Genomic DNA, 19,289 nt, shown 5'->3' with positions numbered 1-19,289 from the left:
TGTCAGACGTCCCGGGTTCGAATCCTAGCGGAGGCATTGTAATAAATAATGACCTCTGTTGCATTGGCGCCTATGTAGGAACTCGTGAATAATTAGCGACATTTCAGTCACAAGTATCTCTGTAAAATTCCGGAAACTCGGTGACGAGTTATCTCCTGGAGGTGATGTAGCCCTGGTAAAATACTAGCCGCAATATACCACTCGGCTAGAGAAAACTTCTATTTAGCTCGATCAGTTGAGCGGCAGACTTGTAAGCCAGGGGTCTCGGGTTCGATTCCTAGCGGAGTCATTTAAATAAATAATGACCTCTGCTACACAAACACAGACATGTTTATATATACATATAAGTTCGGGCTCCACAGGGGCGTATACCATTGATATATCATTACACAACATGTACCCACACAGAGACAGAACAAACCTCAGAAGCGATTAATTAATTTGAAAGTAACTGCAAGAGAGGTTATTATTTTACATGTACGTGTTATATAGGGATTGATATAAAATAACACGGATTGCTGACAGACCTTGGTCTGGGTATTAGCGTGTGACGTCACAACATCAGGACATGGTATTCGTCTCGCGCATTTGTGCAATCGGCACCTTACTGCCAACTGAATCTGCCCTTCACACAACAGGTACTCGATTGTGGGAAGTTGGTCTGCGGGAACTTCACCCGTTTTTAAGTCTGCCACTTACCGCTGCTCGTCGCCAGCGTCGCGTGGTTTGGGAAGCGACACACGCCCCTTTCTACCATTTTAACAAACCAGATATTTTGACATTTACTGAACGTAACACGAATTTGTCTAACAACGTGGTATATTATAACAAAATATCTATTAGACAGTATTCTGATTCCTATGTCCCCTATATGTTCATAAAATATACATTGTAACATTAAGTTTTTAAGTCTCCCACTCACCGCTGCTCGTCGCCAGCGCCGTGCGGTTTGGGAAGCGACACAAGCCCCAGGAATATTCCAATTGAAGCAGTGGAGATGGGTCTTGTTTAATGATGAGTCCCAGTAAACCCTGTTTCGAGCAGACGATCACTGTCGTGTATAACGACGTCGCGGAGAACATTCTGCTCCAACAATCAGTCCTTCAGTCCTTTTCAATTTCAAATTACAGGGTTCTGTTTCAATTCCTTTTAATTACTTCTAAATCGTTTACCAGATAAAAATCGGTTCAAAAGATGCTGGTTGATGAAAATTATGGAGAAGTTTCATGGTCGCCATAGTGATCTCATTACTAAATTTTTTATTTCTTTTTTTTTCTGGATATATTTGATGCTCGTTAGTTTGCTTGTTGGCTCCGTTGGTGTGTACCTTGTTCTCATTTGAGAACATGACATTACTTACTTTGATTGACCAAGGTTAACAGGGGTGATGTATTTTTCCGAAACGTCTGGTCTTATTTTCATTGTACTTTTTCTCGAGTCTCCGTGTAAATCTTTCTTTTGTTCATAAGTTGCCCTAGTTTTATGGAATTCGAGTTTGAATTATGATTATGTTGCCATGTTGGTATCCTCTTGATGTTTCCTGTCACAGATTAAACTCTCTAAACGTTTTACAGTAAAGTTTGTCGCTTAGTCACATGCATAAATAACATTTTTTATAGAAATAAATTTACATTATTTTTGCGTTTACATATTTTAAATTATTTAATAACGACTATATTTTGTCGCGTACTGCGATGTTTAAATGAGTGAGTATTGTCCACGAAAAGTCTAGTCAGCTTCCTCATATCTATTCTACATATGCCAGTAATTTGGCTATTTTGTGTATGAAAATATATGTGTAAATATAATAGTTTATAGTGTGTTTACTATTTCTTTTATCGTTCACCGTTGCTGTGCACTCGTGATAGATACTGAAATTTTACACATATTTGTTCTGAGAAATCTTTACTTTGAGAGGTCTTCACTCTGAGAAATCTTTACTTTGAGAGATCTTCACTCTGAGAAATCTTTACTTTGTGAGATCTTCACTCTGAGAAATCTTTACTTTGAGAGATCTTCCCTCTCAGAAATCTTTACTTTGTGAGATCTTCACTCTGAGAAATCTTTTCTTTGAGAGATCTTCCCTCTCAGAAATCTTTACTTTGTGAGATCTTCACTCTGAGAAATCTTTACTTTGTGAGATCTTCCCTCTCAGAAATCTTTACTTTGTGAGGTCTTCACTCTGAGAAATCTTCACTATGAGAGATCTTCACTCTGAGGGATCTTAACTTTGAGAGATCTTCACTCTGAGAAACCTTTACTTTGAGAAATCTTCACTCTGAGAAATCTTTACTTTGAGAGATCTTCACTGAGAAATCTTTTCTTTGAGAGATCTTCACTCTGAGAAATCTTAACCTTGAGAGATCTTCACTCTGAGAAATCTTTACTTTGAGAAATCTATTTTGTGAGATCTGCACTCTGTGAAACCTTTACTTTGTGAGATATGCACTCTGAGAAACTTTTACTTTGTGAGATCTGCACTCTGTGAAACCTTTACTTTGTGAGATCTGCACTCTGAGAAACCTTTACTTTGTGAGATCTTCACTCTGAGAAATCTTTACTTTGAAAGATCTTCACTCTGAGAAATCTTTACTTTGAGAGATCTTCACTCTGCGAAATCTTTACTTTGAGGGATATTCACTCTGAGAAACTTTTACTTTGTGAGATCTGCACTCTGTGAAACCTTTACTTTGTGAGATCTGCACTCTGAGAAATCTTTACTTTGAGAGATCTTCACTCTGAGAAATCTTTACTTTGAGAGATCTTCACTCTGAGAAATTTTTACTTTGTGAGATCTTCACTCTCAGAAATCTTAACTTTGAGAGATCTTCACTCTGAGAAACCGTTACTTTGAGAGATCTTCACACTGAGAAATCTTAACCTTGAGAGATCTTCACTCTGTGAAACCTTTACTTTGTGAGATATGCACTCTGTGAAACCTTTACTTTGTGAGATCTGCACTCTGAGAAACCTTTACTTTGTGAGATCTTCACTCTGAGAAATCTTTACTTTGAAAGATCTTCACTCTGAGAAATCTTAACTTTGAGAGATCTTCACTCTGCGAAATCTTTACTTTGAGGGATATTCACTCTGAGAAATTTTTACTTTGTGAGATCTTCACTCTGAGAAATCTTAACTTTGAGAGATCTTAACTCTGAGAAATCTTTACTTTGAGAGATGTTCACTCTGAGAAATTTTTACTTTGAGAGATCTTCACTGAGAAATCTTTTCTTTGAGAGATCTTCACTCATCAACGTTAGCACGGGAAATTACAACTCCAATATAAAATACATGTATGTTAATATATCATTTAACTTAGATTTCAAACAACATTTTACAAGCCCTCTTCTATCGTTTGATATCGAATCACAACACATAAAAGGTTTCGGACTCCTGGATATGATTAATCACTGGGGAATCCCCTTTCTATCCATTTTAACAAACCAGATATTTTGACATTTACTGAACGTAATACAAATTTGTCTAACAACGTGGTATATTATAACAAAATGTCTATTTGGCAGTATCCTGATTCCTGTCTCCTATATGTTCATAAAATATACAATATAAATTGTAACATTAAGTTATTAAATTCACAACCAGATGGTTATGACCAGAAACGCTAACGAATCGAAAATTAATCTGTTCGATTTTTTTTTCTGATTGGAACCTTGCCATGAGCAACAATATCGAATATGAATAGAGATTAGGAAACAGTGCAAGTTTGTCTCGAATTTACTTAATTTATATCTACAAATGTATAAGAACAATTGACATCGACAATATCATCAGTTTCAATCTCATCAACGAACCTGATTTCTTACATGAGTTAACTAAAATCAGTTTGTCAGGAATTTCAAACTTCTGCTTACATTTGGTATTTTTCACATTTGTCTTGCGTCTGTAGTTGAAAATAAATCCCTTAGATGATTAGTCTGTAGTTGAAAATAAATGCCTTAGATGATTAGTCTGTAGTTGAAAATAAATGCCTTAGATGATTAGTCTGTAGTTGATTAGAATAACAATAAATATTGTTTTGTGAATTGGTAATAAAAAGCGAACGAAGCGTTTGGGATTTTTTATTGTATATTAGTACATATCATTTCGGAAAATCTACAATTGATAGATGTGAGGTCTTAACGAGGGGTCATATTACACTGTGTTTTTCAAAATTGTGGATGGAAAAATCTTACTTATCAGTTTCATCAATGTTACATATATATAATTGTAATAATCCATAGTACAAACAATTAAGAACTATATTTCTATACTGTAGCATTGATTTAATTCGTGGCAGGGAATTTATATATAACATGATGCTGTTCAAAACAAATATGAAAAATCCGGTTTTTTCTGATGTGGTATAACAGCATATTGTTTGTTAGAGATGGAAAATGCAGCCATTAGTTGATGACAGAATTGTTTGTATCTCTCGTGTTATTTCATTGATATCAATTTGATTCACAATGTACAATGTATAAGAAGGTATTGGATATATAAACGCTTTAAGTAATTAATCAACTAGACTTTATTTTCTTTAATTAACCACTTTGTTTCTAGAACTGTTTAACATTTACTAAGATATTCACTTATACAAGGTAATAAAATAACATGGAATACCATTATACAACGTCTTATGGAAACCCTTAACAGCATGTCAATTTATATTATAACAGTTGTGGCCGGCAACATCCTCATCTATCTAAGAGCTGATTGTTTTAACCTGAAACGCCATCAAGTTGTAAAGTTTCTTTAAAGACCTTTAATGAATACATTTGTTATTAGTACGACATTGAACACAGAGGCAAGGAAACCATATCTTGTCAACATAGATAATAAACAATGTTTTCGGGCAGACGAGGATGGACAAGAGGACAATTCCAACAAAAGTAACATGATATATAAGATGTACTGACAGAGTAAACTAAGGGCAGTAATACTTGGAGATCCTAATGTAGTGCCTACGGTTTTATTCAAACGGTTGACTAGTATTTCGAATTGAAAATCAAACGAAAAACTCGTAAAAATGTGGCTTAATATAGCGAGCATAGACATAATAGATATCAATCGGTGATTTCAACATTTTTCGAGATACCATTGGACCCTGTGTTAATTAGACTTTGTGTAGTTTAACACCTCAGAGGGTAGCGAGTTTTTGACTCCAGCAACAACAACTACCAGTATACCAGTATTTGCGTGACATGTCCGTATTGTCTAGGTTGCCAGTGTAACAATGTTTATGAATAAAAGAAAAATGAGAGTAATGAAAATGAAATTTCCTATTTGACGTAAGGGATTTTGGATAATTAATTTCCGAAACAAAAAGAGACGCTCATGTAGTGCTAACATAGATAATGCTTATACGATATGCATGAGAGTATGCTAATACTGGTCACGTGTAAACAAACTATTCTTAAATACGAGTGTATATAACTGGTATGTACGTGATAGATCTATATGTGCCTAACCTATAGATATATGACTTAGGAAATATACATAGTTTTACTATACCACGAAAATAGATAAACTCTACACCACATGTGTTCACAGGTCATTTCTAATTCTATTTCAACAAGATGTATGATATGTCGCCACACCGTGCGGACAAACATGTACTCTATGTTATAACAAATTTCGTCCAATTATTCCATTGTGCACGCATTGTGCAAGTATCGCCATTACAAGTGTATGATGGAAATATAAGTCCTGACAACAACTGAACTGGAATGTAATGAAAAGAGCACTTACACCTGTTTACCCATTTACGTAATGACTGACGTATGGTTTTATAATTTACATCTGTCCTATCACTTTTCTTACTTATCATTCTTAATAGACGTTTTTTTTTTATCAAGTACTTTGTTACCTTGTTAAGGTAAATAACAGCACATCATTATTATTATCTTTATTTATTTTTTTTTAATTAATCTTTTTACATTCCTTATGAAATAAGCTTAGATATGTGTCCTTATTAACATGTTCGATTCTCCCAGAGCGGACGTGAAAAAGGGTATAGGATGACCTGCTCGTCCATGTGGGTCTTCCGCAGGTACTCCGGTTTCCACCAACAATAGGACACTCCGCACGCTTCTAACCATCTAATAGCTTTGTAGGCAGATTATATATTTTTATCAAAATAAGCCAATGGCTTTAATATGTCAAATGAACCAAATTAATATCCATCATTTCTGGCGAATAAGCTTAGATATTAATCATTGATATGTTTAAAAGCAAACGCCCGGGACGTTGTTAACAGTACGTGGCCATTGCAATGGTACCCTATACAGGACGCTGATATATTCATCTGTTACATGTTTACTTGCGTTTTAGCATAAACTGTTTTAACTCATTTAACTCCATCAGGACTACATTTAAGAGTAAGAGTACTTCACTATGAACATTTTCAAGCTTTTGGTGCCATATTTTATTGCAATCATTTGTGAATTAAACCATGGCGCATACTCAATAAAACACTTAGGCGAGAGGCAGAATTTTGTTCGTGACCTCAACCATGGAAAGAATAAAATGTTTGATGAAAGACTTTCGACACATGCTGACGCCATCGAAAACATCAGAAGAAATCGTTCTGTAGACCAGAAGGAGCCACTGCCAGAAGGTAATATTATCAAAGGTTATCAAAGGTTAAGCGATGGTATCCTAAAGAAAGGTAAAGAATTATCTCATGGCTATTTAAGTATATACGGCATCAATTTATAAGTGAAACTAGTATTACAAAGAACCAGGTAATGGTATGAGCTATATATGGTTTTAGAATTACTGATTCAGACAATCAGTTCACTTATCACACAGAATAATGTAAAGTGACATTTCTTTATGTTGGTATTATAAAGGTATTATTTCTAAAGTGCACTTATACAGTTGTGGTATCACACAACGTAACAAGATGTGCGATTTGCTCACGATGCAGAAAAACTGGACCAGCTTTAGTGTAAGGACACTCATTATATATACATTATATATGTAAACATTAAATGGACATCTCCTTTTGTCTCGGCAATGAATCTCTTACCGCTACAAAGGTCATTTTATTTTCATTACTTCTATATTATTGTAAACAAAATAATATACTAAATACTAGGTAAATCTTATGTGTTGTGTTTATAACCAATTAGTTGTAATATTCGTGTGATCGTTATTTTGTAATAACTACACCTGTTTTCCGTTTAATGTTTATTCCGTTATACTAGTCAACTATATTTACTAAACTGCACAAAATGTGCGATCTTATCTGGCAGTTGTGCTCACGATACTTTAACACATATATACTCGTGCTTTACATTCTAGAATCAGTGGACATGTGTATACGTTCTTTAAGATGCAGAAGATATTGATAAAAACAGCATGATAACTCCATCATATTGAACAGTATTGTAGTATATCCATTTTTATGTCGTTAATTTGATACCTGTTTTAAATGTATGAAATATAATATGTTTGTCTACTCGTGATTTTGCTGGATTGTTTAGTATTGAACAATGGATACAGATGTTGAAGAGATCAGCGGAAAAGAAGAAACATAATATATATTTTGTACGGTAATAAGCCAACACGAGAAAGGATTAAATTTTATTGTAGCATAAATTGCAAATTACATCAAAGTTAGGGCCAGGACAGATGAAAATATTCTCATGCTCACGCATGAAATCTAGACTCAACTACACTTTCTTTAAATTTCTATAAATACCACTTTAAGGAGAAAAGAATAAATTTGAAATATTAAATAACGCAATATCTTACTGAAATTTCTTCAATACGGTCCCAGGGTGAATTTTCGAATTTTGTTGTTGATAGCTTTTTGAAAAAAACAAGTTTTAAAATGTAACTTTAAAATTGAGGAGAACTATTCAACTTTTTCATTTATTTAAGTTTTGTTTGTTTTTAGATACAGGTGTCCGAATACGTTCAATAGCAAACATACTTTAACGAATCATGCTTCTGCATAAAATCACTTTTACGTAATTGCCGTGCCTATAATTTTTACAACAAATCCTTTTTTAAATACAAATATGTTGGAATAACAGAGAATTGCCCAGATTTTCACTTTGATATTAGGATCTCAAAACCGCATAGTCACCAAAAAGGTTTTTTTTAAGAGTGAGAAAGATGCTTCAGTCTAAAACTAAACAATGACATGATTTCAACTGTCTCTGCTTGGCAACATATGAGTAGATACTCGGAATGACGTTGACTTTATTCATGAATTGATGACGTCAACTGTATTGTCAAAATTGACATATTAAACACACTCCATATACACAGTAAAGTGTCATAATGAATATTGTTGAGCGTTGACATTTTTATTAACTTATCGTCTTTTTTGTTCTAACAGAATGTTATTGGGTGAATATAGCTAATACCCTGATTTTGTCACCGGGCTGTTGATTATGCAATGTCATGCGGATTCTTGCTTTAATTATCTTTGTATTTCTGTTCGAAACGGTCCCTCACACGTGTTTAGTCAATCAAATCGCTCCCTTCAACCATTGATGACGTAGAGTCTCCGCCTACTTTCCATTCTAGTGTTTAATAGATGTGGGTCAGGATGTAGGCTACACAGCATGGGTAATCTGTCTAAATTGTAGAGTATATTGATTATTCGTGTAATACCTGAAATTCTTAACGTCTTTCTCTGAATGGTAAAGGTAGTTGTTTACAAAAGTAGATCGATAAAACGACGGACATCGTGGAGAGGCATTGACATGTGACAATAGATTCCTCAGAAGTTGTCAATACGAATCTTTCAAGTGGAGATAGGTATATATGTATGTTTGATATGTTCATACAATGGAAGACTTCACCAAACTGTATGCTTAATGATTTGAATTTCGCTATTGTGAACTTTCTATTTCTGGATAGCACTTTACCTGCATCCCCAACCCATGGTATTTGTATTTACTATTTGCAGTAGAAAACTCTTTGTCTGCACGTTCCGCAAATTTGGCGTCATCGTGTTAACAGTACATCTGCTAAGCCAAATGCACCAACCGATCACTTCACATTCAACCGTTGACAACAATAACTATAAACTATTCTGTTCGTTAATTTTTTTTCTGGCATAAGGTTATTTGTAAATATGATCAGTGTAAACAGATATTTTACACATGTATTCATATCCTTACGCCTTTTACTATTTTACTTACAAATATATGAAAAATAAATCTCATTGAGTTAGTAATGAATGAAAAATCTATTGAATATTAGAAGAATAATGAATAGAACATGATATTTTTTCTGCTCCATGACTAGCATTATGGTGGCCGAATATCGACAGGAGAGCACCAGTAAGGTAGCAAGTCTTTCAGTCTCGTTATTGTCCACTCAAAATGCATGTTAAGAAGAATCAGTTATTGGTTGGCGTATCTCGTAGGTCAGTCACGTAGGTGTAGGGGCGGGATGGAGTCTCGTGATTTACAACTATCATTACGTCATATTCGCTGGGAAATAATGTTCTTTGTCCTTTAATCGTGTTTATTTAAGAGAAATAAGTGACTTGTAAGCTTTCATATATTTTTTAAATTAGTATCAGGAATGTTTGTAAAGATAGAAATAAAAAAAAGTTTTTTAAAAAAGAAAAAGAAACTTGTTTTCTCCTTTTAAAATAAGAACATTACAAAACGACATTGCTATTATTGAATATGAAAAAAAAAACATCAGCAATATTTACTTTCTATTCATTCGATATGGAATAAAACGCTTGATTGATCAATTGAATGCGATAGTAAAACTATATCCTCTCCGTCCACAAATTGATCGTGCGTATACCTCGCCAAAATGAAAATTGTAAATTACGTCGAAACCTCAAGAAGACACGTTCTAAAATTTACTTCGAGTAGAGGAAGATGAATCACGTTATTTATTCGGCGTTTGAATGCTACTCGCACCAAGAATCCTGAGCATGGGAATAGATCTCAGAAGTTATCAACAAACATGTCTATATATGAACGTACTATTTATGAAAGGCATCGATCATCGCAGATTTTTGATCGATTATCGATTCTTATTAGATTGATGATTCTTCGTTTTAATTCTTTCATTCGACATTAATTTACGTGAAATCAGAGTTTTATTCCTGTTAAATCATCGAGTACAATAACTTCATTTCAAATCTTTACATTAGGAAGAAAAGGACATGGCTTCACTGAGTGGTCTAAGTGTCCAAGTACGTTCTGTCAGCACGTCAGCTACAGATGTGACATTCGATGCCAGAGACAGGAAACAGAAGACAACAACTGTGGTAGGTGTGAGAGATGATTATTTCACTGTGATGAAAACATAGATTATACTTTAAAATATTTCGATTTATTTCAATTTCATTAACATGAAAATAATCAGACGTCTAAAAATAGACAAACATGCCGTCATGAGTACATTATCAGTTGCCTTCTCACTAAATACGGTAATTGACGCATACCATTGCTAATGGAGACGTACTGCTTACTAGGTTGAATATCAAACTTTTTGATATTAAGTATATGTCTGTAGTGTAAAGGGTTGATACTTTGTTGTATATTTCAAACAGATCATCGGTATCGTCGTCGATTATTGATTTTGTATGAAAGTACATTAAATCGTCCTTGTTTCAGGACTATACAATTGTGCAGGAACATATCACTGCCCTAACGGACACACCATTCCTCTACAAGAAGTATGTGACAATAAGAGCCAGTGTCCAGATTCCGATGACGAGTCTGCATGTGTCCATCCGTGCCAACCAATTTGTATGTGTATTGGTCTCACAGTCAACTTCAGAGACCCTTTCTTGGCGACTGCACGCTTCCCTTCCAATACCACGTGGAACCATTTACTATCTCCGGGATTACAACTATCGAAGATTAGTTATTTAGTCATTAAAGATAAATACAATGTATACAAAACATTCAGCAAAGGTTTACAAAGCCTCAGGTCATTAGATCTATCTAATAACGGCATTATGTTACTTCCTGAAGGCGTGTTCAGCGACATGTCAAGTATTGTACATCTAAATTTATCTTATAATAAGATAAATCAGTTATCAATAGATACATTTCATGGTCTCACTGATCTTGTGTATTTGAACTTATCTAGCAATCATATATCAGTTCTACCAGATTCTGTGTTTAGCGGTATCCCTGTTCTTGAATATTTGGACTTATCTAACAATCATATATCAGTTCTACCAGACTCTGTTTAGCGGTATCCCTGTTCTTGAATATTTGGACTTATCTAACAATCAAATATCAGTTCTACCAGATTCTGTGTTTAGCGGTATCCCTGTTCTTGAATATTTGGACTTATCTAACAATCAAATATCAGTTCTACCAGATTCTGTGTTTAGCGGTATCCCTGTTCTTGAATATTTGAACTTATCTAACAATCATATATCAGTTCTACCAGACTCTGTGTTTAGCGGTATCCCTGTTCTTGAATATTTGGACTTATCTAACAATAGTATATCAGTTCTACCAGATTCTGTGTTTAGCGGTATCCCTGTTCTTAAATATTTGAACTTATCTAACAATCATATATCAGTTCTACCAGATTCTGTGTTTAGCGGTATCCCTTATCTTGTACGTTTGGACTTCTCTAGCAATCAGATAACAGTTCTACCCGATAACGTGTTTAATGAGCTTCAATACCTTATGTACCTGTCCCTCGGAAACAATCGGATACTGTCCCTTTCTGACTATTCATTTACTGTTTTTTTTAATATAAGGATAATCATACTTAACGGAAATTTTATCTGTTCTACCTATGTTACCTCCTTCTGTTGAAATGCTCGATATATCATACAATAATTTTGCAACTTTGCCTGCGGGTACATTCACTAACTCTAGTAATTTAAATACTTTGAATATCATTGGTAACAAACTGGGAGTTAAGCAACACATGTTTGAAGGTTTAGACAATCTGGCTGTTTTACTGACCGATACTCCTTTTATGTGTTGTGTTAAACCTAAGTCGGTTCCTGACGATAAATGTGTAAAGGATCCATCTAAATTAATGCATTGCTGGTTTGAAGAAGCAGCCTGCAAATCAGAAGGAGATGTGATATCCTCGTGTAAAAATTTGATAGGTTCAGATTTACTTAGAGTTTTTCTCTGGATTATTGGCTTTTGCTCTATAATTGGAAATTTTACTGTCATGTTTTACCGACTTCTTATCGATAGAGATAATATTACAACAAGTTATTCGATTTTTGTATTGAATTTAAGTATGTCTGATTTTCTCATGGGTATCTATCTCATGATTATAGGATCATTTGATATACATTATCGAGATGTATATGCGTGGAATGATCAGGATTGGAGAAACAATATTGTATGTACCATAGCTGGAATTCTGTCGAATATTTCTAGTGAAATGTCGACGTTTCTGATTCTTATGGTGACAATAGATAGAGTGATTGTCATAGTATTTCCCATGTCTCGTCTTTCTCGGCGAAATATATCCGGGAAGCAAGCATGCATCATCTCATTGTTCCTGTGGTTGTTTGCTGTCACAGTCGCTGTCATCCCTGTTGTTTTTATGCAATTCTACTTCAAGGGAGAATATTATTCTCAGTCAGGAGTGTGTCTTGCCTTACCACTGACACGTGACGAACAACCTGGTTCGGGTTATTCTTTTGCAGTGTTTGTTTGCCTGAACAGTTTCATTTTCGTTATCATCGCCATAGGCCAACTCTGCATGTTTAAAAGCCTTGTAACAAGTGGTGGGGGTCGGGTAGCTTCATCACAGACTCGACAACGAGACCTGACTGTAGCTAGAACCCTCTTCCTGGTGGTGGCGACAGACTTTTGCTGCTGGTTTCCTATTGGTGTCATGGGTAAATAACTTATCTTATCGCATTACGAAATGTAGAACAAAGCTTTGAATTATAACGTTCTCAATTGAGTGCCTTTCCAGCAATAAACGAAACGTCCTTTACGACGACCATCAGGTCACTTTCAAAAGAATTAAGATATATTGTTATATACACACATTCCGACAAAAGTGCATCTGTATAAAGTAACCAGAAATAACACACGTAAACAAATGGTCATATAAGAGTTTGAGTGACCTCGCGGAAGTCGTGAACGAGGATGGTTCCGTAAGTACGAAAACAAAAGATTTCATGCTTAGATCAGGAATTACCACATATAATTAGTATCATAAATGATAATAAACTTTTATTCGATGTATACTATCGGTTGTCCTAATGGATGATGAATTTCTTATCTCTACTCAGAACAAGTGTCAAACAATACTATTTTTTCAGGTGTGATGTCAAAGATTGGATACGAGATTCCGAATGGTGTCTATGCCTGGGTAATGGTATTTGTGCTGCCAGTCAATGCCGCCATCAACCCGTTCTTGTACACGGCATCAGCAATTTGGAGGAAGCGTCAAAGAGTACGTTGATAACTACCTGAGTGTGTGATAGCCGTGAAGACTTTTGTTTGTACCTAAGTCTCCAAAACAGACTATTGATAATAAAATAGGTCCTGACAACTGATAAACGAACTATAATATTTAATAATACTATGTGATGATTTCATAATGTTATATATTATCAGTATTGTTAATTTTCGTCATCGTTTATTGTGAATTGGTGTCTTGCCTGATTTGTCAGTTTTCAAATTTATAAAACAAGATCAAAGGGATATTTTTGTTTGCAAAACAAGATTTTCGCAGTTGCTTTTATCTGTTTTAACCAGATAATGATTAGCTTTCCTAGACAGGAATTTTATACGATTAAAACCTATCTAAAGGACCGAATTGTTGTCATGTTTTCCTTAAAACATTTGGGGAAAAACTTTATTTTCTTCACTTTTGGAAGTAGTTCAAGAGGCTAAACATTAATGAACACGTTTTTATGACGTCAAGATTGTCAATCGTTTAGACGTTAATGCAAAACAAGTCGAACTTTCATTCAATGATGTTCTACTGATTATTAGAAAAAAACAGTGTTGTTGTGTAATAATACATTCAACAGCATACATATGCTATTTTAATTGCCAAGATGAATTTCCTTCATTATGGCAATTCCACTAGTGGCATAAATCAACATTGATTTAGAGTGTCTTTGATCAACATATCTGCAAGAATCATTCCCTCGTTCTATGCTAAATACTTCCTACAAAACTTCAATTTTCCCACCATTGTCACTAGTGTAGTTATCAATGGCATTATCATTCCAAGTTAAGCCGAAACACGTTTTTATAAATAACAGTATATTGGGGCACGGTGATGCACGATACAGTAATAAGGGGAATTAATTAGAACAGTATTAAAAAATAGATGAATGATGTATTCAACAGTAACCTATAAAAGTAAGAAAGCGGATTAAAAAACAAAACAAAGAATATGCACTTGATATATTCTAAACAAAAAGAAAGTGCCAACATGCCATCATCATAATTCAAAGTCAACCAGAAATTATCAGCCAACAATTTGAACGATTCTTAATGTGACCCTTTCCGAAAAGCAGAAGTTCACCTTTGACATTTATTCACAACCATCATTAGTGTTTAATTGCAATATACAACTGACCAAATACCATCATCTTGTACCTTTTGGTTATTGAAAATAAACCATTGAGATTTCACAAACTTGATCCATGTGGCCTTGAAAGTAGAGCAAAGTCAGTCATATTAGCCAACCTGATAGCTAATGACCTGGAAATCTAACATGTGAAATATCAACATTTTAAACAATGTGGATCTTGAGAAGTTCTTCAAGGTTTGATAACCTAAACAAACACCTTTGAATATTGACCCAAATAGAAGACTGGAAGTTGACCAAACACAATGTTTTTCGTACTATTGTTGATAGCAATTGGTCGCAGTATGCAACTGAACAAATAACGCCACATTGTGTCTCTTTGTTATTGATAAGAATCCATTTCATGATTTGTGACTTGGAAGGGGGGGGGAGGAAAATTATTCATGCTATCAAGTTTCATACACAAATACATGGACGTTTTACTTATCAAATACCATATCCTGTAGTTCGTGAGAAGTTTTTTTTATCCAAAATTGCATTTCTGAATGTTAACCAAAGTTGATATTGTACTATTCGTTTCCTTATTACTATCGATGTCCATTGATCTCAATATGCATCTGACCAAATATCACATTTATTTTTTATAAGCTTGATAGCCAATAACTGAGCTTCTTATATATCAAATATGAAAACTCTAGACTCTGTAGATTATTATCCAATCTAGCATTTTCAACAATGGCTATGCCATGTATCGGAAGTTCTAGTTGAATAATAAATATGTTTTTCTATTCTAAATTTTTATGTTTCTGATACTTTTAAGGAATGTTCAAAATTTGAATTCGTCAGATTTCTTAGGCAACTATCAGGGAATCCATTGGTGTGTCCATCCATTCATCGATCGTCAGATGACCGTTAAGGGCCATGGGCCTCTTGTTCTTTTTTAAAACCTCACCATTAAATAGTCTGTGACAAAAAAGTGAAAATAACACCCTGAATTAAGACACCTATCTGTTACATAGTAGGATTAGCCATTATGTTTAGCAAGGCACAGAGGAGAACACCTGGAACATTTTAAACAATGATGTTTGTACCTCAGATAAAGTAAGATAAATGGCGTTGTTGGTCAAGTGTCATGCATCCATAAACAATTGAACATTTTCGACATCTTCTCAAAAGCTTCTTATCCAATTTCTGTGAAAGTTTGCAGAAACATTCCCTGACCACAGTTGAACCACAATTGTGAATTATACAGTCCAAAACCCCAGGGGCCTAAGGGTTGGAGCCAAAGGAGGTCAAATTTACTCGGATTTCAAAAATCTTCTCAACACCCAGATGTGGTAGAATCAAATAATCTTCATAAATAGAGGCATCTGAAGGTGTTTTACCATGAATTTCATGGCCCCATGGTCTCACATTTCCCTGTGGGAAGGGGGTATAGTTTCCTATAGTTTATATAGGAAAAACAGATTTTCAGCATTATTTGTTTAATTGAAAATATCTCTAACTGGGATAGAATTATGAGTTAAGGATGTCGGATATGATGTCTTGATCATATTGATCCTGACTGACCCCAAAAGAGCTGATGGGCAGGCCAAAGGGGTCAGATGGACATGAATTTTTAAAATCTTCTCAACAACCATGTATGGTAGAATCAATTTCTCAGTATGAAAGGAAGCATGGGAGGTTCTTTGATTATCAAAATAGGTCAAACATTTCTTCTCTGGGAATTCAGGTTTTTTAAACTGTACTGTAATTTTTCAATAAAAAATTGCATTTATGACTATAATGTTGGTCATTTCCCCGATGAAAAAACTTTATAAGAATTATCAGTATAGGATGATAGTTTTGATGGTATTGACAATGGCTTACTATGTTGTGTCACAATTTATGGTTTATGACACTTGATAACTATCCTTTAACCTTTATATTCAATATAACATATCTCAGGTGACCATCAAGGCTGCTAGGATTATTATTATAATACCGAAACGATAACATGGAGACAACCCTTTTTCATCCTATTACAGGGAGACTACTCTTAGACAGACTATTACAGGGAGACAACCTTTACACAGACTATTACAGGGAGACAACCTTTACACAGACTATAACAGGGAGACAACCCTTACACAGACTATTACAGGAAGACAACTCTTACACAGACTATTACAGAGAGACAACCCTTACACAGACTTTTACAGGGAGACAATTCTTACACAGACTATTACAGGGAGACAACTCTTACACAGACTATTACCTGGAGACAACCTTTACACAGACTATAACAGGGAGACAACCCTTACACAGACTATTACAGGCAGACAACTCTTACACAGACTATTACCTGGAGACAACCTTTACACAGACTATAACAGGGAGACAACCCTTACACAAACTATTACAGGGAGACAACTCTTACACAGACTATTACAGAGAGACAACCCTTACACAGACTATTACCTGGAGACAATTCTTACACAGACTGTTACAGGGAGACAACCCTTACACAGACTATTACCTGGAGACAACCCTTACACAGACTATAACAGGGAGACAACCCTTACACAAACTATTACAGGGAGACAACTCTTACACAGACTATTACAGAGAGACAACCCTTACACAGACTATTACCTGGAGACAATTCTTACACAGACTGTTACAGGGAGACAACCCTTACACAGACTATTACCTGGAGACAACCCTTACACAGACTATTACCTGGAGACAACTCTTACACAGACTATTACAGGGAGACAACCCTTACACAAACTATTACAGGGAGACAACCCTTACACAAACTATTACAGGGAGACAACTCTTACACAGACTATTACAGGGAGACAACCCTTACACAAACTATTACAGGGAGACAACCTTTACACAGACTATTACAGTGAGACAACTATTACACAGACTATTACAGGGAGACTACTCTTCACAGACTGTACATGGCGATTACTTACACAGACTGTACAGGGAGACAACTCTTACACAATCACAGACAAATGTTTTTATCATACAAATGTTTTTATTTATCTATGGATAAATCTGTGCTGGCAGCAGTTATCTGTTATTTTTATGAAAATACTGCTCAGTGCTGATTTATTAGTGATTTTGAATGTGATATTTGATCTTGTTTATTTTTCCCTCTTCACCATTTTTGGAGTGGAGAACAAATATATTATTTATCAATATATATCACAGATTGCTTAGATTTCCTTCTAGTCATGTCATCAAGAAAAATTTAACGAGTAACAAATATTATCAAATGACTTCCATCCGCCAAACAGATATAATTCATATTTTAGATGTAAGATCTGTATGGTTACTAGATGTATTCTCCACATTTTTCTCTTTTTCTCGAGATCTACATATTGAAGTTATCACAAAATAATAGAATGGTGGCACTGTGATAGTTTGTAGCGAATCCTACATTTTAATTTAGATCTAAGGTATCAGAGGTAATCCCTAACAGGTTTGTTGTTTGTGAGGGAGCTGAGATCAGGTTCTGTTCCACACTATTGTGATAAAGTCTTTAGAGAGATGCTTAACCTCAATTAGTTTGAATAGCAAGTGTCAGGCCTTCTGTATGTTGTTCAATGGGGTAGCTACCGGCTTATACAAAAATTAAAGGAAAACCAGTGAATTTATAAATCATATTTTCAAGGAATTCAGGAATTCCTTTGAAACGTTTGAAGCACGTCTATTACAAGTCCTAGTAATATAGTCAAATGATGTTGGGCGCCTGATTATAAAAACTCTCAGTAAACTAACTAACATCATTAAATGTCTAATTTTGTGAGATTTAAACTTTTTTAATGTTTTAATCTTAATTACTCATTGTATTTAAACTGTCAAAAAGCCCCATATGGCTACATACCAACTACGGGCTGCAGGACAGTTAAACAATATAGATTCCTATTTCTTAATGCCTTATAGCTTATCGGGGATCACACTTATTTGTTTCTAATTCTGGATATTGTTAATAGTTGGCTGTGTAGGTTGTCAATGTAAACTATTTTTAAGTTAAATATGGCCTGTTTATCGTGATTAGTTAACACTGAATGAATGAATATAACTTATTTTACAACAAAAACAAGTTTTAAGCTTGTATATTAATCATTCTTGTTGACCTGAAGCATGTGAGCGGTCTCCCTGTGCTACTTACAATACAACTAGTACAGAAGTAATCATGTTTTTTTACATGTAATCACTATCACTTCGCTGTTTTTTGTCATTATACCCTGGTCACGTGGATTACCAGGAATGAACTAATAGGAATGAAATTGATCATTGATATATAACAATTTAATTGCTCAATATTTGGATTACTTGCTGAGAGAGGACATATATAGATAACAGACAGGGACTCTGATAAGGTCGTGCAGGATCTGATGAGGTCAGTTAGTGTCTCTGTTTAGACCAGACAGGGTCTTTGATTAGATCAGACAGGGTCCGTGATTAGATCAGACAGGGTCTGTGATTAGATCAGACAGGTTCTCTGATTATATCAGACAGGTTCTGTGATTAGACCAGACAGGTTCTGTGATTAGATCAGACAGGGTCTGTGATTAGATCAGACAGGGTCTGTGATTAGATCAGACAGGTTCTGTGATTAGATCAGACAGGGTCTGTGATTATATCAGACAGGGTCTGTGATTATATCAGACAGGGTCTGTGATTAGATCAGACAGGTTCTGTGATTATATCAGACAGGTTCTGTGATTAGATCAGACAGGGTCTGTGATTAGATCAGACAGGGTCTGTGATTAGATCAGACATGTTCTGTGATTAGATCAGACTGG

The 19,289-nt window shown here is 34.9% G+C and overlaps 1 pseudogene; it reads left to right on the top strand.

Moving 5' to 3' along the window:
* Window positions 1-10,150: 10,150 nt before the first annotated feature.
* Window positions 10,151-13,398, top strand: LOC132559225 (G-protein coupled receptor GRL101-like; annotated as a pseudogene).
* The last annotated feature ends 5,891 nt before the right edge of the window (window positions 13,399-19,289 follow it).

This window comes from Ylistrum balloti, unplaced genomic scaffold (genome assembly GCF_031769215.1).
Source record: "Ylistrum balloti isolate Yb309-2 unplaced genomic scaffold, AGI_CSIRO_Ybal_v1 Utg370878, whole genome shotgun sequence".
NCBI classification, from domain to species: Eukaryota; Metazoa; Mollusca; class Bivalvia; order Pectinida; family Pectinidae; genus Ylistrum; species Ylistrum balloti.
This window is presented reverse-complemented; position numbering and strand designations above follow the sequence as displayed.